This window comes from Ursus maritimus, unplaced genomic scaffold, assembly GCF_017311325.1.
Source record: "Ursus maritimus isolate PB19 unplaced genomic scaffold, ASM1731132v1 scaffold_34, whole genome shotgun sequence".
Lineage (NCBI taxonomy): Eukaryota > Metazoa > Chordata > Mammalia > Carnivora > Ursidae > Ursus > Ursus maritimus.
Window position 1 is genome coordinate 28,091,444 of NW_024426008.1, and position 17,750 is coordinate 28,109,193.

Consider the following 17,750-nt stretch of genomic DNA (forward strand, 5'->3'; position numbering starts at 1 on the left):
GGGGCGGAGGGAGAAGGGCAGCAGCGGGAGGGGCACCGCAGGGCCAAGGGGGAGGATGAGAGCCATCCGAGAGGTCAGTTCTATCACAGAACAAGCCTCAGCAGCAGGGACACAGCAGCCAGACAATGGCAGCGTTTGTTCGACTCTGGTGAGAGCAGCAGCCCCACGGAGGGCAGGCGCCTCGGGGGCCAACCCAGGCCACCCAGCCCCAGCAGCCCCCGCGGGAGGCCACCCCAGCTGGGGGGGGGGGGCAGCAGGTGGGAGCACAGGCTGCAGAGGCCACCTGAGATGTGGCCTCAGACCCTGCTGACCCTGCCCTTCCTCCTGAGGACAGCCCAGCTTCCCGGGGCCCCAGAAGACAGGATCAGTGAGTGACTGACTTTCCACAATGTGCAGGCCCCTGGGGCCCCAGGGTGGCCGTGCCATGACCGCAGAGGGAGAGGGTGTGCAGCAGGGAACACGGACCCAGGCCTCACGCCTAAAGGAGTGGAGGCCACCAGCCAGGCTGGTGACCCATGTGGGGGGGAGCCCACCGTGGCCGTCAGTGGTCTGAGATGCTCAGAGTGCATCCTGGACACGGACCCAAGCCCCACACACCACGGGCCACAGCAGGAGCCAGCCACCCGGGTATGCAGCCACGAAAGCAGTGAGAGTCAGGGACGTGGAGCTGTCACCATGTCATCTCAGGCACACACGGTGCTCAGTGCTCAGTGTGGCCAGGGTGCTGCTAGGCCACCTTTAAAAGAACGAAGTTCATCTTGAAGTGCTTACATGGATCCCAGAGTGGAAAACACACACTAGAGAACAAGGTATGCATCCTCCTGGTGGAGAACCCACAACAAAACTGTGCATGTGTGCGTGTGTGCATGTGTACATCTTGTGTGCGTGCGTGTGTGCCTGCGCGTGTGCCTGCATGTGGGGTGCGTGCGTGAGCGTGTGCGTGTGTGCATGTGCATGTGCCTGCGTGTGGGGTGAGTGCATGCGCGTGTGCCTGCGTGTGGGGTGCGTGCGTGAGCGTGTGCGTGTGTGCATGCGCGTGTGCCTGCGTGTGGGGTGCGTGAGCGTGTGCCTGCGTGTGGGGTGCGTGCATGAGCATGTGCGTGTGCGTATGCACGTGTGCCTGCGTGTGGGGTGTGCGCGTGCGTGTGTGCCTGCGTGTGGTGCGTTGAGCGTGCCTGCGTGTGGGTGGCGTTGCGTGCGTGTGCGTGTGTGCATGTGCGTGTGCCTGTGTGTGGGGTGCGTGCGTGAGCGTGTGCGTGTGTGCATGCACATGTGCCTGCGTGTGGGGTGTGCGCGTGCGTGTGTGCCTGCGTGTGGGGTGCGTGCGTAAGCGTGTGCCTGCGTGTGGGGTGCGTGCGTGAGCGTGTGTGCATGCGTGTGTGCCTGCGAGTGGGGTGCGTGCGTGAGCGTGTGCGTGTGTGCATGCGTGTGCATGATGGTGTACATGTGCATGAGTGTGTACGTGCATGTGTGCATGTGTGCCTGTGCTCCTCTCTGAGCTCCTTCGACCACTGGCTTGGAAGCCAGCGGTGAGACCTGTGGAGGGAGGTCACGTTTTCAGGAGCACATGACCAGTGAGACTGGGGACTGGTTTGATCTGAGCCCCCAGTGACCTGGCATCCAGCACTGAGTCAACCCCACAAAGGTTACAGCTAATGTAAGTGCCGTGAGCCCAGTAAGTAGAGAGACAGCAGGTGGAGTGGGGGGCACAAAACACTGAAGAAACTGGCCAAGCACGAGGGACCTGAAGGGGTGGGAGGACCGCTGACACTTGTAGAGGCAGCACATGCGGGTCACAGGCGCCACCACAGCCTGTCCGCCAGGGGAGGCCTGGGCTCCCAGCTCCCGGCTCCCTGGGCAGAACCCACATCCACCCTCGGGGCTGCCAGGCCCCTGTGGAAACAAGGGCTGGGGGCCCACAGAGGAAATGGCTTTTCCAAGGTCATCCCGTGGGAATCCCTGCTCTGCCCTCCAGCCAGGCAGGGCTCTCCGGAACCCCAGGGGCAGGACCCTGCCCACAGAGCTTTCCCAGGGCCCAGGCTCCCGCCCAGCCTGGACAGCCTACACCTCACTGTTCGCGTTTGTGAAGTATGTCCTGAATCCACAATCAAACTGCATCATAGCTTTTCCTATTATTATTATTGTCAAGAGTGTTGATTTAACATAAACCACAACTTCTATAACCCTGTTCTGACAGTTATTTATTTTTTTAATTATAGGAGGAACCTCAGAAAAAAATTAAAAAGAAAGTGGCCCCTTTCAATTGCAGAGGGGAGGGACGGGCAGGGCCTGCCCTCCGAGGCTCCCAGGAGCTCAGTGGTGGCAGCGGACCCCACCGGTCACACAGCCAGGACTCGGGGGCGGGGGTGGGGTGGGGCTGCAGGACCCACGCTGGATGGCTTCTCCTGAGGTACTGCCCTGTGTGCCTCGAGCTATTCTTTGGGGCAGGAATTCCACACCCCACATGGATTCCAAGGCAAAAAGTAGGAACGCACACAAGATTAGTGTGCAAGGTGAGTTGTCCATGATTACTCGAGACAGCAAAATCAGGAGCAGCGAACCCTCCCGCCAGGAGGTCAGACACCCCAGCCCTGCTGCTCTCTCCCAGCAGAATGTCCCACGGCCATTAAGTCTCGGTTCGTAGACGTGTGTGCGTTTCGACACTTAAGGCCCGGCACACTAACGCCGCAGCCGTGCTCACAGCCCACCCGGGGCAGCGCCACGCCGGTTCCAGCCGACAGCAGCCTGTTCTCTCCTTCCTCTCCTCTGTGCCTTCCTAAGCCACCGGAAAGGAGAGTGTCTTCCTTTCCTAAAAGGCAGCAAAGTCCTGCTTTCTTCCGAAGGTCAGAATGGCTTCCAAGTGCCCCCCGCCCAGCTCACCTTCTCCCATCTTTCCCAGGTCCTGGTGCCCCATGGAGAAGGCCTCCGGAGCTATCCACCCTGCGGGGAGCCTGCCACAGGGGAGAGGCTGGGCTGGCAGGAGGAAACAGGGGAGGCGGGGCAGTCCGACGCCTGCATGCAAGTCTGAGTGGCCAGGGAGCACGGAAGGCATGGTGGGGGTGCCCTCCTCGCCAGTCACTGGCCATGGTGATTTCCCTCCCCCTTCCTGCCCTCTCCCTCGCCAACCTCAACCCCTGCTTCAGGGCTGCCCCACTCCCCCCATTCCTGCCTGCTGGTCTCTGGAGGAGGCCCAGAAACTGGTCGCGGACACATTTCCACATGGTGCAGCCATGGGGACACATGGGGACAACCCGGTCCTCACTCAGCTTCAATGCAGTCACTGGCCATGTGTCAGACTCAAGATGGGCCCTGAGACCCTAACTGTGCCAGCAACAGCTCAATCCCTGAGTACCAGACACTGGCCCAGGCGCCACGTGAGCTTCTCCACGTGACGGGAAAAACCACAGTGTGGGAAGCGACATTCCCCAGGTCACACACAGGGGGCAGTCCTTCCCGAACACAGGCATGGGTGACATGTGTGGGCCCACTCAGGATTCCACTGAGCAGCCACTGTCCAACCAGTTTGCTGATTCCACCCTGAGAGCCTCAGGCCCCACATGCAAAGGGAAGTGAGGCCCAGAGAGGCCTGAGGGAAGAGGTGAGAGTGGGTGGGGATGGGCACACCACTCCCTGGAGCCTCTGCAGCTTCCAGTCGGCCAAGGACCCACATGCAGGGGGAGCAGAGGAGGCACAGTGAAGGGGTGGGGTATAGAGAGGACCAGACACCTGATGCAGCCAGTTGCCCAGAGAACGAGTCACAAAGAGGACTGGAAAGAAAACGGAGCGGACGGCAGGCCTGGCCCAGCCAGGAGAGCCTGCCCCCCTGCACACGTGCACAGGGTGATGGGACACCTGCCGTGGCCTGGGCCTCACTCCCTCCTGGAGGGTGGCCAGTTTGGGGACTCAATGCCCTGGGATCCCTGAGGGTCACACAGACTGTGTAGCTCCAACCCTGGCCCTCGTGAGGATCTGGTCACAGAGCAATGACGGGGCTGCGGGGACCCAGGTGAAGTCTGTCTGCTAAGTCCAACATACAGATCCATGGGAAAAAACGATGTGATCAGTGTCAGAAGCCACTAGGCTTTGGGGTGACTGTTCCACACCCACAGATAACCAGGACTACAGGGAGGAACTGTGTGCTCAGAAGAGACGGAAACAGGCTCTGAAACACAAAAAGCAACTGTTCTCCCAGCCTTGCCTGCAGGACAGGTGAGTTCCAGAGGGGCTGCGAATATAACCACAGCACTGTGTCTGGCACACAGGACGGTCTCATGAGGACAGCTTCCTGCCTGTCATAGCCACTGTCGCCATTACCCTCATCATCACCATCATCACCACCATCCTTGTCACCATCGTCATCACCACCATCACTATCACCACCATTGTCATCACCATCATCACCACCATCCTCGTCACCACCATCACCATCATCATGATCACCATCGTCACCATCATCACCATCATCACTACCATCATCACTACCATCACCACCATCCTCGTCACCATCAACTCTCATTGTCACCATCATCACTACCATCGTCATCATCAGCATCATCACCACATCCTCTTCACCATCACCACCATCACTATCACCACCATTGTCATCACCATCATCACCACCATCCTCGTCACCACCATCACCATCATGATCACCATCGTCACCATCACCACCATCATCACTACCATCATCACCACCATCCTCGTCACCACCATCACCATCATCATGATCACCATTGTCACCATCACCACCATCATCATTATCACCATCGTCACCACCATCACCATCATCATGATCACCATCATCACCATCACCACCATCACTATCATCACCATCATCACCACCATCATCACCACCATCCTCGTCACCATCACCACCATCACCACCATCCTCGTCACCGTAGCCATCATCACCACCATCATTGTCACCATCAACTCTCATTGTCACCATCATCACTACCATCGTCACCATCACCATCATCACCACATCCTCATCACCATCACCACCATCACTATCATCACCATCGTCATCACCATCATCACCACTACCCTCATCACCATCACCATCATCACCACCACCACCACCATCCTCATCACCATTATCATCACCACCACCGCCACCATCCTCGTCACCATTATCACCACCATCATCACCATCACCATGATCACCATTGTCGCCATCATCACCACCATCCTCGTCACCATCACCGTCACCACCACCCTCGTCACCATCACCATCATCACCACCACCACCACCATCCTCATCACCATTATCGTCACCACCATTGTCACCATCACCATGATCACCAACGTCATCATCACCACCATCATCGCCATCATCACCACCATCCTCGTCACCATCACCATCATCACCGCCATCACCACCATCATCGTCACCATCAACACTGTCACCATCACTCTCATTGTCACCATCACCACCATCCTCGTCACCACCATCGTCATCCTCACTACCACCACCGTCACCATCACCATCGTCACTGTCACCATCATCACCATCATCATCGTCACCCTCATCACTGTCACCATCACCTTCATCTTCACCATCATAACCATCGTCCATCATCACCCAAGGGCCCAAGTCCGTCATGTGGACTTAACTGAAACAATGCACTCCTAAGGGCTGCCTTCTTCAACCTTACTCCTAAAGCATTTAAAAGCTCAAAACCACACCTGCAGGTTTAGTTTAGTGAGGTGTCTGGTGGAGGGAAGTAAGCAGGTCACACAGGCTCGTGGCTCTAATCAACCACGGTCACCTCAGGGCTGCCTCTGGGCCCGAAGGGAACCTGGCCCTTGTCACGCTCCGCAGAGATGCAGCCAACTGGGACAGCTCTCCACGGCTCTCCGAGGGTGCCCTGCCACCAGCCTCATGAATGCAAGGATCCAAACATTCCTAACAAGGAAGAGCAGCACCAGGAGTGAAAAATACGAAGTACTCAAACCACGGACTGCTTCTGCGGCATCCTGTGTGCCTCACAGAAACCTCAGTCCACACGGGAACTGTGCGTCAAGGATACAGTAAACAGTAGGAAGACTGGGGGGGAGACACAAAACTGTGCCTGACCAGTGATTTAAGTCATGACTTTAAGTAGACACTTTACAGAAAACACATAAATTACTTTTAAACATGGAAGGAGATGCAGCAGCATTTGTAGTAAGAGGTGCGACCCAGTGTGAGAAGGGCTCTGCCCGTCGGCCGGGCAGCCTGACACACGGACAAGCACCCTCCCGTGTCCTCAGCAGAACACGCTGGCACGGCCTCTAAGGTGGGAGCTGCTGACACAGAAAGTATGCCTTCCCTTGACTGTGATTCTGCCCCCAAAACGCCCGGGGACACGGGCGCGGGTGTCAACGGGGCGCTTACGGCAGCAGCAACCAGGTGTCCATCATGGAAAACCTAGGTACGTATCTTTAATGCCCAGAAGTACAGACTCTACCCTTGCTGACCCGGGACCACCGCCAGGATATGCTGCTCAGCGAACGACATGAGCTGCAGTAAAGGTGCATGGTACACACCTGTTTTTTGTTGGGTATTTGCTGGAAACGCACACACATGCTCCTCTGTGGCCAGAATGTTCTGGGAAGACTCAGAAACCTGACCCCACTGACCATCTCTCTCAAGGATTGGTGGTTAGCAGGGAGGGGACAACTTGTCACTGGAGACAAGTTTTTGATGTTAATTTTTTCCCTATGTGTGCATATTATTATCCCCCTTCATAATGTTTAAAGAACTGTAATCACAATACACTGATTTGATTCAAAGCAAAGCTGCTTAAATTTTTTTTATATATACAAACAGACTTTTAAAAGGTACTCTTCTGACTCTAACAAATGTATCTGTAGAGAACGCGGATCAAACACAGGGCTGACCCACGCTCGTGGTGAGCGGCCACAACTTTCTGAGAGCAGCTTTAAGTGGGCAAGAAGTTAAGGCTCCCGCGGTGTCAGAGACGAAAGGGACTTGGCAAAACTCCCTCGAGTCCAGCCCTCTCACCTGTGAGATGGAGACACTGAGGCCAAGCATGGACAGTAGGCCCGCCGAGCCCAGGTTCACACCTTCTACAAACCATGGTCGGTGCTGTTCTGGGGCCCCGAGGGAGGAAGGAGGCATGAGAAGCCCTGGCAATCACAGGTCTCCACGTGAGCAGGCCACAAGAGACCAACCACGTCTCCCCATAGCAGGGACCCGGGGGTCATCCAGAACACCCTGCCAAATAGGCCCTGACTGTGCACGGGGCCAGAGCATGGGTGTGGGGACAGAGGGGCAGCCCCCACTCAGCCCAGCAAGGAGCAGAGACGAGAGCGTGGTGACCCAAGGGCAGCACAGGCCCACAGGGCAACTTGTGGACGCACATGGAGCACTGTCAGATCCCCTGACTTTTCAAGACAATTGGGAAATGCACATGTCTAGGTGAAACCTCCGGATTTTTCTGTATCACAGCCAACGGAACTGTTTCTGATAACCCTACATGGACCAACATCATAAGCCCAACAGCACGCTGGCTGGCGGTTTGCAACCTCTGCCCCTCTTCCCCCAGGAGTCACCTGAGCAGCATGTCCCCGCCTTGCCCGCCTGAGGCTCCCTCCACTACCTGGCCTCACCAGTCTCCTCTCCATGGCCAGGCCTCAGTGGTGATGTCCTCAGTGGCAGCCCTCCTCCCCAGCTAACACAGGGTCTGCACACACCCTGACCAAGAGGCAGACCAGCAGCCTGGGGACCACATCTGTCCTAGGAGATTCCGGGCCTTGCCTCTCTGGGACATCTGAATGAAGAAGCAAGAGCAGAACTGGTGTGCAACCACTGGTGTCCTGGGCCCCCCCAGGCCTCAGCAGCATCAAGATGAGTGGGCAGGGGGAGGAGGCTGGTCCGGGCACTGCCCCTGGGGGCCTCCCTCAGCATCCCTGTCCAGAAACTACAGCGAGAAAACCTGACCAGCAGCCCCCTGGGAGCAGCAGAGACAAAAAAAAACTCACAAACCAAAGTATCCAACAACAGGGGAGCTGTTAGGTCAGTACCCACCTAATAGATTGTTATGCCCCCAAATGTTTTACACTGTAATATGAGGAAACAGCATACCAATCACCCAGGAGAGGGGCACACCTGTACAGAAGTTGTAAGTGAGCACTTCTAGACAGTGACATAAAAGGGGGACAGTTTTCTTGCCTTTAAAATAGTTTTTTTGCAACAAAAAAATTACAAGGCATACAAGATAAAAACACAGGTCTGAAGAGACAGGAAAAGCAAAAGAGCCCAGGTATAGCAGAGATCTCAGAATGATCAGATCAGAAATCTAAAAGAACCCAGATAAATATGCTGAGGGCTTTAATGGAAAAGGTGGACTGCATGTGAGAACAGATGAACAGCGTAAACTGAAAGATGGAAACTCAAAGAAGGAAACAAGAGGAAATCCAGAAATCAAAAACACAGCAACACAAAAATGCCTTCGAGGGGCTCATCACTGGACTGGGCAAGGCCAAGGTGGGGCACCTGGGTGGCTCAGTCAGTTAAGAGTCTGACTCTTGGTCTCAGCTCAGGTCATGATCTCAGGGTCATGGGGTTGAGCCCTGCATCAAGGTCCGCACTCAGTGGGGAGTCTGCTGGAGATTTTCTCTCTCTCTCTGCCCCCCCCCCACTCACACTTGGTCTCTCTCTCTCTCTCAAATAACTAAATAAATCTCTAAAAAACAGAATCTGTGAGCTTGAAGATAGGTCAACAGAAAATCCCAAAACTGGAGAGCAAAGCAGAGAAAGGAAGGGAAACATGGAACAGAATATCCAAGGTCCGTGGGACAACTACAAAGGAGTAACGTACACGTGACAGCAAGGCCTGAAGAGACAAAGGAGAGAGGAAACGAGGACAGATCTGAAATCATAATGGCTGAGCATTTTCCAAAATTAATGACAGACCTCAAACCCAGATCCAGGAAGCTCAAAGAACAGAAAGCAGGATAAATGTCAAACAAATATACACTTTAGCAAATCATATTCAAACTGCAGAAAATCAGAAATGAAGACAAAATCTTGAAAATAAAAAGAGCCGTGGAGGGAAAATACCTTATCTACAGAAGAGCAAGAGTAAAAATTATAGCAAACTTCTCCTTAGAAATTATGCAAATAGGAAGAGCAGAGTGAAACATTTATAGATTTGAAAGAAAAAAAAATACCAACCTAGAATTTTGTATCCTAAAAAATTATCCTTCAGAAGTGAAAAAGAAACAAAGACTTTCTCAGACAAACAACTGAGGGAATTTATCACCAGTAGGACAGCCTTGGAAAAAATGTTAAAGAACCACCTTCAGAGTGAAGGAGAGAATATAGGTCACAAATTTGGATATTCTAAAGAAAAGAAGAGTGCTAGAGAAGCATAAATTAAGGAAATACAAAATATTTTATTTTTCATATTGTTACTGATAGAGAATAGTTTGTGCAAAACAAAGTAGCAACAATGTACTTGATTATGGCTTAGAAATAAATGACATAGACGGCAGCACTTGCACAAGGACAGAGGAAGGATCTGGGAATGCTTCGAGGAGCCTGCACAATCTTTAACAGCATACTTGCAAGTGGGCCAGGCTTAGCCATAAGGACATATGTTGCAAATGCAAGGGCAACTGCTAAAAAAAAAAAAAGTTAAAAAAGAAGTCTTATTGATATGCTAGAAAAGGGGGAAAAATGAAATCATGCACTTCTAAATAACGTAGACTCAAAGAAGTTTGAGGAAAAATTTTAAAGTATTTCTAACTACATGGAAATGAAATACTTATCAAGATTTGTGGGTGCAATGAAAGTAGCGCTTAGAGTGTGATTCATAGTGTCGAATGCGTATGTTACAAAAGAACATCTAAAACCAATCATCTCCGCTTCCACCTGAGGAAACTAGAAAAAGAAAAGAAAATCCAAAGTAAGCAGACCGCATAATGAAAATGAGAGCAGATATCAATGAAATTGAAGACAGCAAATAAATAGAGAAAAGTCAAGGAAAGCACAAGATGATTCTTTGAAAAAATCAGTACACTGATATGCCTCTATCCAAGTTAACAGAAAGAGAGAGAAGACATAAATTACTAATATCAGAAATGCAAGAGGGGCCATCACTACAGATCCCACAAACATTAAAAGCACAGTAAAGGAATATTATGAACAACTCTATGCCCACACATTTAATAACCTAGATGAAAAAAATCTATTCCTTGAAGGATTCAATCTACTGAAAACTCACACAAGGAGAAATAAATAATCTAATTAGTCTACATCTATAAAAGAAATTGAATCAATAATTAATAACTTTGCAAAACAGAAAATACCCGGGCCCCGGGGAGGCCGCCTGAGAGGCGTTCCTGCAGGACCAGGACAGGCTCCTGGAGAAGGCCAGCCTGAGGGCGAGGAAGGCTTCCTTCTCTGTGCAGGTGTGCAGGTAAGGGTGGGCTGGACAAAGGTGCAGGGTCCTGCCCCAGGACAGACTGGCAGGGACTCAGGAAGCACCCCTGCAAGCCCCAACTCTGGCTACGGGTTGCCACTTGAGTCTGCAGATTACAGGGGCAGGCATGGTCCCCAGAAGCTCAGGTGAGGGCTGGCCAGGGAAGCCGAAGTGACAGTCCACGACCCCAGCTGTGTGGACAGGAGGAATCCAGCATCAGCAGCATTCTAGGGGGGTGGCCATGGCCCCTTAAAAACCGCTACAGGACAGACTGTGTCCACTGCCTGTGAACACCCTGTGCTCTGTAGCTGGAAATGCCCATCCCAGCTAGGAGCCAACTGTCTCTTCCCTTCGCTGGCCAGCCAAGCACTGACAGGCCCTGGGGTGGGGGGGCAGATATGCAGAGCTGGGCTGTGCCCCACCTGTGCCATGTGACCCAGGGCACCAGTGCCATCAGCCAGGCCAGCCGCTTCTGCAGCCCAGGGGCCTCGGTGGGAGGCAGCAGACCTGGGCATCCACATCCACTCCTCAGCACCCTTCCCACATCTGTGCCCCCACCAGTCCAGACTACCTAGGGGTTCCCTTCTTGATGAAGAAGCCCAGGCTCTGGGGCAACTAGAAGGCTCTGTCTCCCCAGGGCCCCACCTGTCTGTCCCAGCGCTACAGCCGCCCCTAAGCAGCAACATCGTGGGACGACAGCCACGCAAGGAGCCTCTGACCCAAACCCTGTCTGCTGAGACTCTGTCCCAAACACACACTCCCAAGACAGTAGGACAATGTTTTGCGGTGCTTCTGGGGCCCCCAGTGCCCCACACAGATGACCTGAGGGGGGCTACCAGCCATGGAGGGACTCCTGGGCAGCATGCCCTGGAAATCTGAGGCCAGGGGAAAATGGGAAAGGATTGCAACCTGGGGACATGTCTGTGGCTGTGCGTCCTGCAGGCCGGGCCCAGGGCAGCCCAGGGGTGGGGGAGTGCTGCTGGGCCTCATTCCTCAGAAGGCTACAGGAGGGTCAACTGATGGAAGTCTCCTCAGTCCCTCTGCCTCCGCCACTGCTGCCACGGGCCAGCCCCCGGAAAGGCCTTGGCCGGCAGGTGCGGAAGCCAGGCCCGGCCAGGCCTGCCCAGGCCGGCGGTCGCACAGGCTGCCTATGAGCACTGCGCTGGGGCGGGACTGCCGCGGCAGGCGGGAGGGGCGCCAGGGGCGGGAAGTGACACTGAGGGGCAGGTGCGCCACAGAGGGCACTCCCCCAGCTCAAATTTCCAAACTCAGGAGATGAGGGAAAGCAGGACTAGCCCTCATCAGTCACAGAGCCAACTCACAGAGAACACAAAGTCCTTTTAAAGGACCACAGGGGCGGGGGGGCACTCACACTCAGCGGAAGAGATGGTCAGACAAACCTGCAAACACAAGAACTTCTGGAAATGAACGACACTAGAATCTAAAACTCCATGAACACTTTAAGCAACAAATTAGACACATTTGTTTAATACTTCGGATCAGAGGGCGGACCAGAGTCTTCCAGAATGCACACACAGCCGAAGAGGACGCCCAACAGCTCTGCTCCTGGACGTGCAGGATGGGCAGGACGCCCAAAAGAGGTGGCTGGAGACGCACTTGGTGCATCCCCTCACGGGAGAGCCCAGCGCCTGGACGCCAGGGACGCGCAGTTCCCTCCCTCCCCCCACCCCCAGAAGCAGCATGCGAGCCTTGCTCAGGCCCTCCCCGCCTGCTGGACTCCCTGGGCACGGCCCCGACCTCTGCGCCCTCTCAGGGCCAGGCAGACCCTCCTGCCACCACACAGCTGCCCCTGAGAAGGGCCAAGCAATCCCAAACACGGACTTGTATGTCTATAGGTGGCTACTTTCCCCTTTACCACATCAACACCCGGAAAGAAACACGGGACTCTCTGTTGGTGTGAAGGGTGGGCCCCCAGCCCGGCTGCTGCGGAGCACACCTTGGTGCAGAGCAGGGAAGGGGAGGTGCGGGTCGACCATCAGCTGCCCTCAAACAGGGAACACAGTGCTCCATTGCTGAGCTGTGAACCCCACAGCTTCCCGCCCCCAGAGCCCCTCTCCTCGCCTCACCACCACTTACTCACTTGCAATTAGCGTGAACCAGCCTGGGTCCCACTGGGGTACGCTACTAGGAGGGGCCTGCTCTGGGGGTGCACCGCCGTCACCAGCCAGGCCAGCGCTGCCTGACCCCTGCCCGTCACTGGCACCGGGAGGTGAAGGCCCGGACAGAAAGACCAGGCCCTCCTTGGGAGCCCCTGAAGGGCGCGGGGACAGCTGTCTTCGCTGCTCCACCCCCTCCCAGCGGATCCCACTCCAGGGACCCACGACAACAGAGGGTGTCCGGCCGGGTCGGCTCACCGAGGCCCATGCTGAGGGGCCAACAGGCTACAGTACAACACTTACAAAGAACACGCACAGTAAACCCAGCTCCCGAGGGCACGGGGGCAAACACCCGGGAAAGCGGAGCCACCCTGGTGCTGTGGGGGCAGGGCACAGGGGCAAACACCCGGGAAAGCGGAGCCACCCCGGTGCTGTGGGGGCAGGGCGAGGCCAACAGGACGGCACCAGATGCAGCCTCTCAGGGGCATGCCCTCCTGTGTCACCTGGAGGTGACCCCAAGCCCCTGCACGGGACTGCTGCCCTGTGCCCTCTCCTGGGCTCCGCGGTGGCCAAGCCACCCAAACACCCACAGAGTGCACCTGCGGCAGGTCCTTGAGAAGCCACCTGGGTCGGCATGGGCGGACACCTGAGCACCAGACAAGCCATGTGGCGGCCCAGCAGAGCCAGCCTCGAGGCAGGCCCTGTGCTGGGGGGCCCCGTGCTGGACGACCAGAGGAAGCCCACCTCCTCTCAACCCTGTTTACACGTGGGCATACTTCCTTCAGGTGTGTTTTAATTAATGCACACCAACTCTGACTCGCGCTTTCCTTCCCTCGAATGTCAAATGTCACAGTGGAAACACTTTCCCGTGAACACACCGCTTCCTGTGCATACGCCTCGGTCCACTTCACCATCCCCCGACCTGCTCGCCCGATGGTCTGGGGTCCTTCAGAGCTTCCATCAACGTTCAAAACGTCTCTCTGCATTTCTGAAACCTGCTCCAGTGGATTTTCAACAGATGTTCCAGATAAAGGGCACGGTCCCTTTAAGAATCAGAAGCAGGTTTCAGAGAGTCGCGGAGGAGCAGTTTCTAGGGAAACCAACCTGGTGCAGATGCGGAGCCGACGCCTCTGTCGGGAGCTCTGGGAATTGCAGCCCTCTGTCCCCTCAAGCCCTCGGAGACCCACAGGGTCTGGGACCCAAGAGCAAAAGCAGTGGAGGTCCCATTAACAGAACAGGACTCCAGAGCAAGGGAGGGGCGGCCCGGTCCTCAGTCCCCACCATGCCCCTGCGACGTCAGCCTGGAAGGTGTGAGGGACAGGCGGCTTGGTCCCAGGCCTGCTGCACCCCAAGGAGCAGACACTGGTGTGCCGGGAGGGGCTGCCCGCGGCAACATTCTAGAATCTGTTCTTTGCCATTGGTTTTTAACCATCTGTGACAAGAAAAGCAGAGACTGGGATGTGGAACCCCGAAAGGCTTTGCCCCGGCACCCCAGTGGCCACGACTGTGGGGTGTGGGGCCCGGGGCAGGGACGGCGCACCAGAGGTACCGCACTCAGCCACCGCCCGCCCAGGGCTGCGCTGGGAACACCGAGCATCGTGTGCGTCTGTAACTCGGGGACCCCGCCGGGCTCACGCAGCGGTCCAACGGCGGGAGGAGACACACACAGACCGCGGCCATCACGGCGCAGGGCGCGCTGCACCCACGTACCTCGCACGGAAGGACGCCGGCAAGCGCGGAAGCAGGCGCGCACTCACGCCTCGTGGCGACGGCACCGCCCACAGCATGCTTCCGGGAAGGCCCTGAAGGGTTCTCCTGCCGAGTGAGGACGGAAGGGCAGGCGCCAGGTGCCGCGGGGGGCACGTGCGGGAGGCTCTTCCTCCTCGAACGGGCGGGGCATGGATGCGGGTGCTGGCCGCAAGCCCTCAGGGACAGCGCCCTCCGGCACAACCGGGACCTCACAGGACTCTAAGAATGAACCCAAATCCCCGAACCCCTAAGTGTCAGGAGGGAAGCCCAGGCAAGGGGACAGGCGGCCTGGCGCTGCCTCCCCTCCCCCTCAGGCCTCTGGCGGCCGCCAGCTCCGGGAGCTGCTGGCAATACTGGCTCCTCACCGTGCTTCCAAAGGGGCCTCTGGGAGCCGGCCAGGCCCCTGGGTCACACAAAGGGCCTGCGGAGGGGGCCTGGGCAGATAACCCAGACAGGCATCCGGCTGCCTCCTCCTGCCCCACCACCTCAGGCCCAGTGGCCACAGCAGCCCACTGCAGACAGATGCCCGCCACACGGGAGGTGTCCTGAGTGGGGCTCAGGGCCGCCCGCACTTAGACATGTGCCGCTTGGGACTCAGGGGCCCTTCCCCAAGGTCCGCACCAACCATGGGGGTTCTAGCCCTTCTGCGAGGACAGCCCAAGGTCTGGAAACAGCGCCGGCTGAGAGAGGGGCAGACGGCTGTGCAGCCTCCCCCTCCCGTAGGAGCGAGGGGCCTTGGGGCTGGCGCTCCCCGGGCGGCTCACACACCCTACTCTGGGGCAGCGCCACCCGCCTCGGGCGCAGGCTGGGGCCCAGGCCACGCTCTTGTCGGCTCTTCCGAGGATGTTCCAAAGACCAGTCTAATTACATCCTTCTTTTCCAAACAGCAGATTGAAATCTAATAAACAACACAAGTTTGGGATCTGGAAGAATCCTTGAAGGGAAGCATCACGACCCTACGTGGTAGCCGGTGTAATCAGGGCCAAGTGCAGCGCACCCTCATCCGTGCTCCAGGACTCGCCACCATCAGGCCGCCCACGTCGGGGCGAGGGCACAGCTGGAGCGTGTGAAGGTTCGTGGGGGAGCACACAAGGGTCAGAGGCACAGCTCCTCGATGGTGCACAAACCACAAAGGGTCTTCAGTGTCAGGATCACGACGCAGAGGGGTGGGTGTGAGAAGCCAGCCTGGCACCAGGACGTGGAGGAGGCTGGACGGTGGGCAGGTGGGGAGGACGGGGACAGGGAGTGGCTGCTGAGGGAGCTATGACCAGGGCGTGGTGGTGACACGTGGTGCTGACAGTCAGGGAAACTGAGCCGGGTACGCACAAACTACCATGTCTGCAATTTTTCTGTAAACCTAAAACAAATCTAAATTAAAACGTTTACAAGGAAAAAAAAAAAAGCAAATAAGGCCTCACCTCACAACAGGCCTCAAAAGGAAGGAAGAAGGGATATTTAGTAAACAGTCAAGCTTTCAACCCCTGCCAGCCCTGGAGGTCTGGGGGTCTCTGGCCGTGGAGCAGGAGGTGGGAGGGACGGGAACGCCGTGTCCATCTGGGGAAGGCTGCCTCTCATTTCACTTCTCAGGTCCTGCTTTCTCTGGCTTCATCGGAAAGCACGGGGCCACTTAGGAAACCCCACTGTCGCAGGCAGGAACGACTCCAGAACCGGCAGCTGCAGCCGGATGGGATGGTGGGAGAAGACGCTCGGCGCAGACACGACAAGCACACCCTCCACACCAGAGCGAGGCGCACCGCCTTCCAGACTGAACTGACCATGACAAAAAGGCTCAGGAAACGGGGGCCACTGAGTGGGGGAGTCTGCACCGTCCACCTGCCTGTTTTACAACCTGCAATGTCGTCTGTACGCTTCGACCGGCGCCCTTCCGCCATGGAACTTGTCCGACAGGCACGGTTGCACATGGGCAGATGACCATAGACCCCAGGACATGCCCTGAGCAAAGCTGGGGGAGCTCAAGGTGAGACGCAAGCTGAACGTCAACCGGGAGGCCAGCAGACAGGACGAGCCCGCGTGGCCGGTGGCCAGAGCGCCTGCGGAGTGAGGGGGCGGGGGTGGCGGGGCGGGCTGCCCAACAGGAGTCCCTCTCATGTGCTCAAGAAGCTGGGACCAGGCTGCTTCCAGGGAGGGCAAGCTTTTCACGACACACTCTCCGTTTTAAAACACCATGTGCTAGTGTCGCATCTGCAAATTCATCCCCTCGACCATTTTTAAATGAATAAAAGCAGTTACTCCTTTATCACAGTAAATAAATAAAAGTCAGAAGCTCTGATTCCCACCTGATGAAGTTCAGCGGCTCCCGCCAGACCCCCGGGACACGCCTGTGCCCCCAGCGTGTCCCCACACCTAGAGGCAGGCACCCCGGGATGGGGACAGAGGCCGGAGTGCTCCACACTCGGCTCGAGGAGCAGCGCCCGCCCCGTGTGCTCAGAGCCCTGGCCAGCGAACCCTGCCCCCACACACACACTACTTCTCCGGATGCGTCCTGTCTGGGGTCAGTTTCAAGTATTCAGTCTTTTCTCAGCCTGACCCCACCCCAGCTCTGCTGGCCTCCCGCTCCAAGCCTTCATCCAACACTCGAGGCGGGGACCACAGGGCGCCCCCACCCCATCCCCCAACGCCCACGACCAGTGTGGAGGAGCGTGTGGTCCTGGAGGAGGGAGAACGTGCTGGGAGAAGCAGGAGAACACGGGGTGGGCAGGGCAGGCACCCCAGCCCAGACTGCCAGCCAGAGGGGCCCCCGGAAGTGAACCCTGCTAGTCACTGATGGCACTGCTGTCAGGGCCCCCCAGAAGTTTTACAGTCTGGGGAGGGAGAGAGGAGGACACACAGCATTCACCCGCTGGCCAAGGTCAGGCACAAAGCCGCTGTCCTTCAAGGCAGGAGCCAGGTGAAGGGCCCTCGGAGCCCTAGTCCCGCAGCCAGCTGCCAAGATACGGCACCGCCCGTAGGCATGCCTCACGCACCCCAGCCCAGGGCGGGTCACTCACACGTCCACTCCACATCCCAGGCCTGGGCCCAAAACACACACACGCACGCGCCTGATGCCAGCACTGCAAGCAGGCAGCACAGACGGCTGGGGAGGGGGGCAGGCAAGGGGGGGTCCCAGGCCGTGGTGGGGTGGGGGCTGTGCTGGAGAGCACGGCGCCAGGCTGGGGCCTGTCCCACGAGCATCCAGACTGGTATCAAAGGGTCACCACCCCTCCCCCATTCTTCCCCCAGGGTCCCCCTCCCTCCCCCAAGGCTCCCTATCTTCCCCCAGGACCTCACCCGCCATCTCTCCCCCCTTCGCCCCAGGGCTCCCCCCAACTCTGCCTCCCCACCAGCGCTCCCCCACCCCTGGTCTCTACACAGCCTGCAGCACTAGGGCGGAATCTGGTTCCCTTGATGGACACTAGAGAACATCCCGCCCTGTCCTGATCCCACTGAGTGG

The 17,750-nt window shown here is 57.0% G+C and overlaps 1 long non-coding RNA gene across 2 annotated transcripts; it reads left to right on the forward strand.

Moving 5' to 3' along the window:
- The first annotated feature begins 10,335 nt into the window (after positions 1-10,335).
- On the forward strand, positions 10,336-16,556 carry LOC103663174. Of its 2 annotated transcripts, none has more exons than XR_005831876.1 (3): positions 10,336-14,397; positions 15,187-15,371; positions 15,887-16,556. It is a non-coding gene; the product is annotated as an uncharacterized LOC103663174 (long non-coding RNA). The 2 variants fall into 2 exon arrangements; XR_568686.2 differs by having other exon boundaries at positions 15,190-15,371.
- The last annotated feature ends 1,194 nt before the right edge of the window (positions 16,557-17,750 follow it).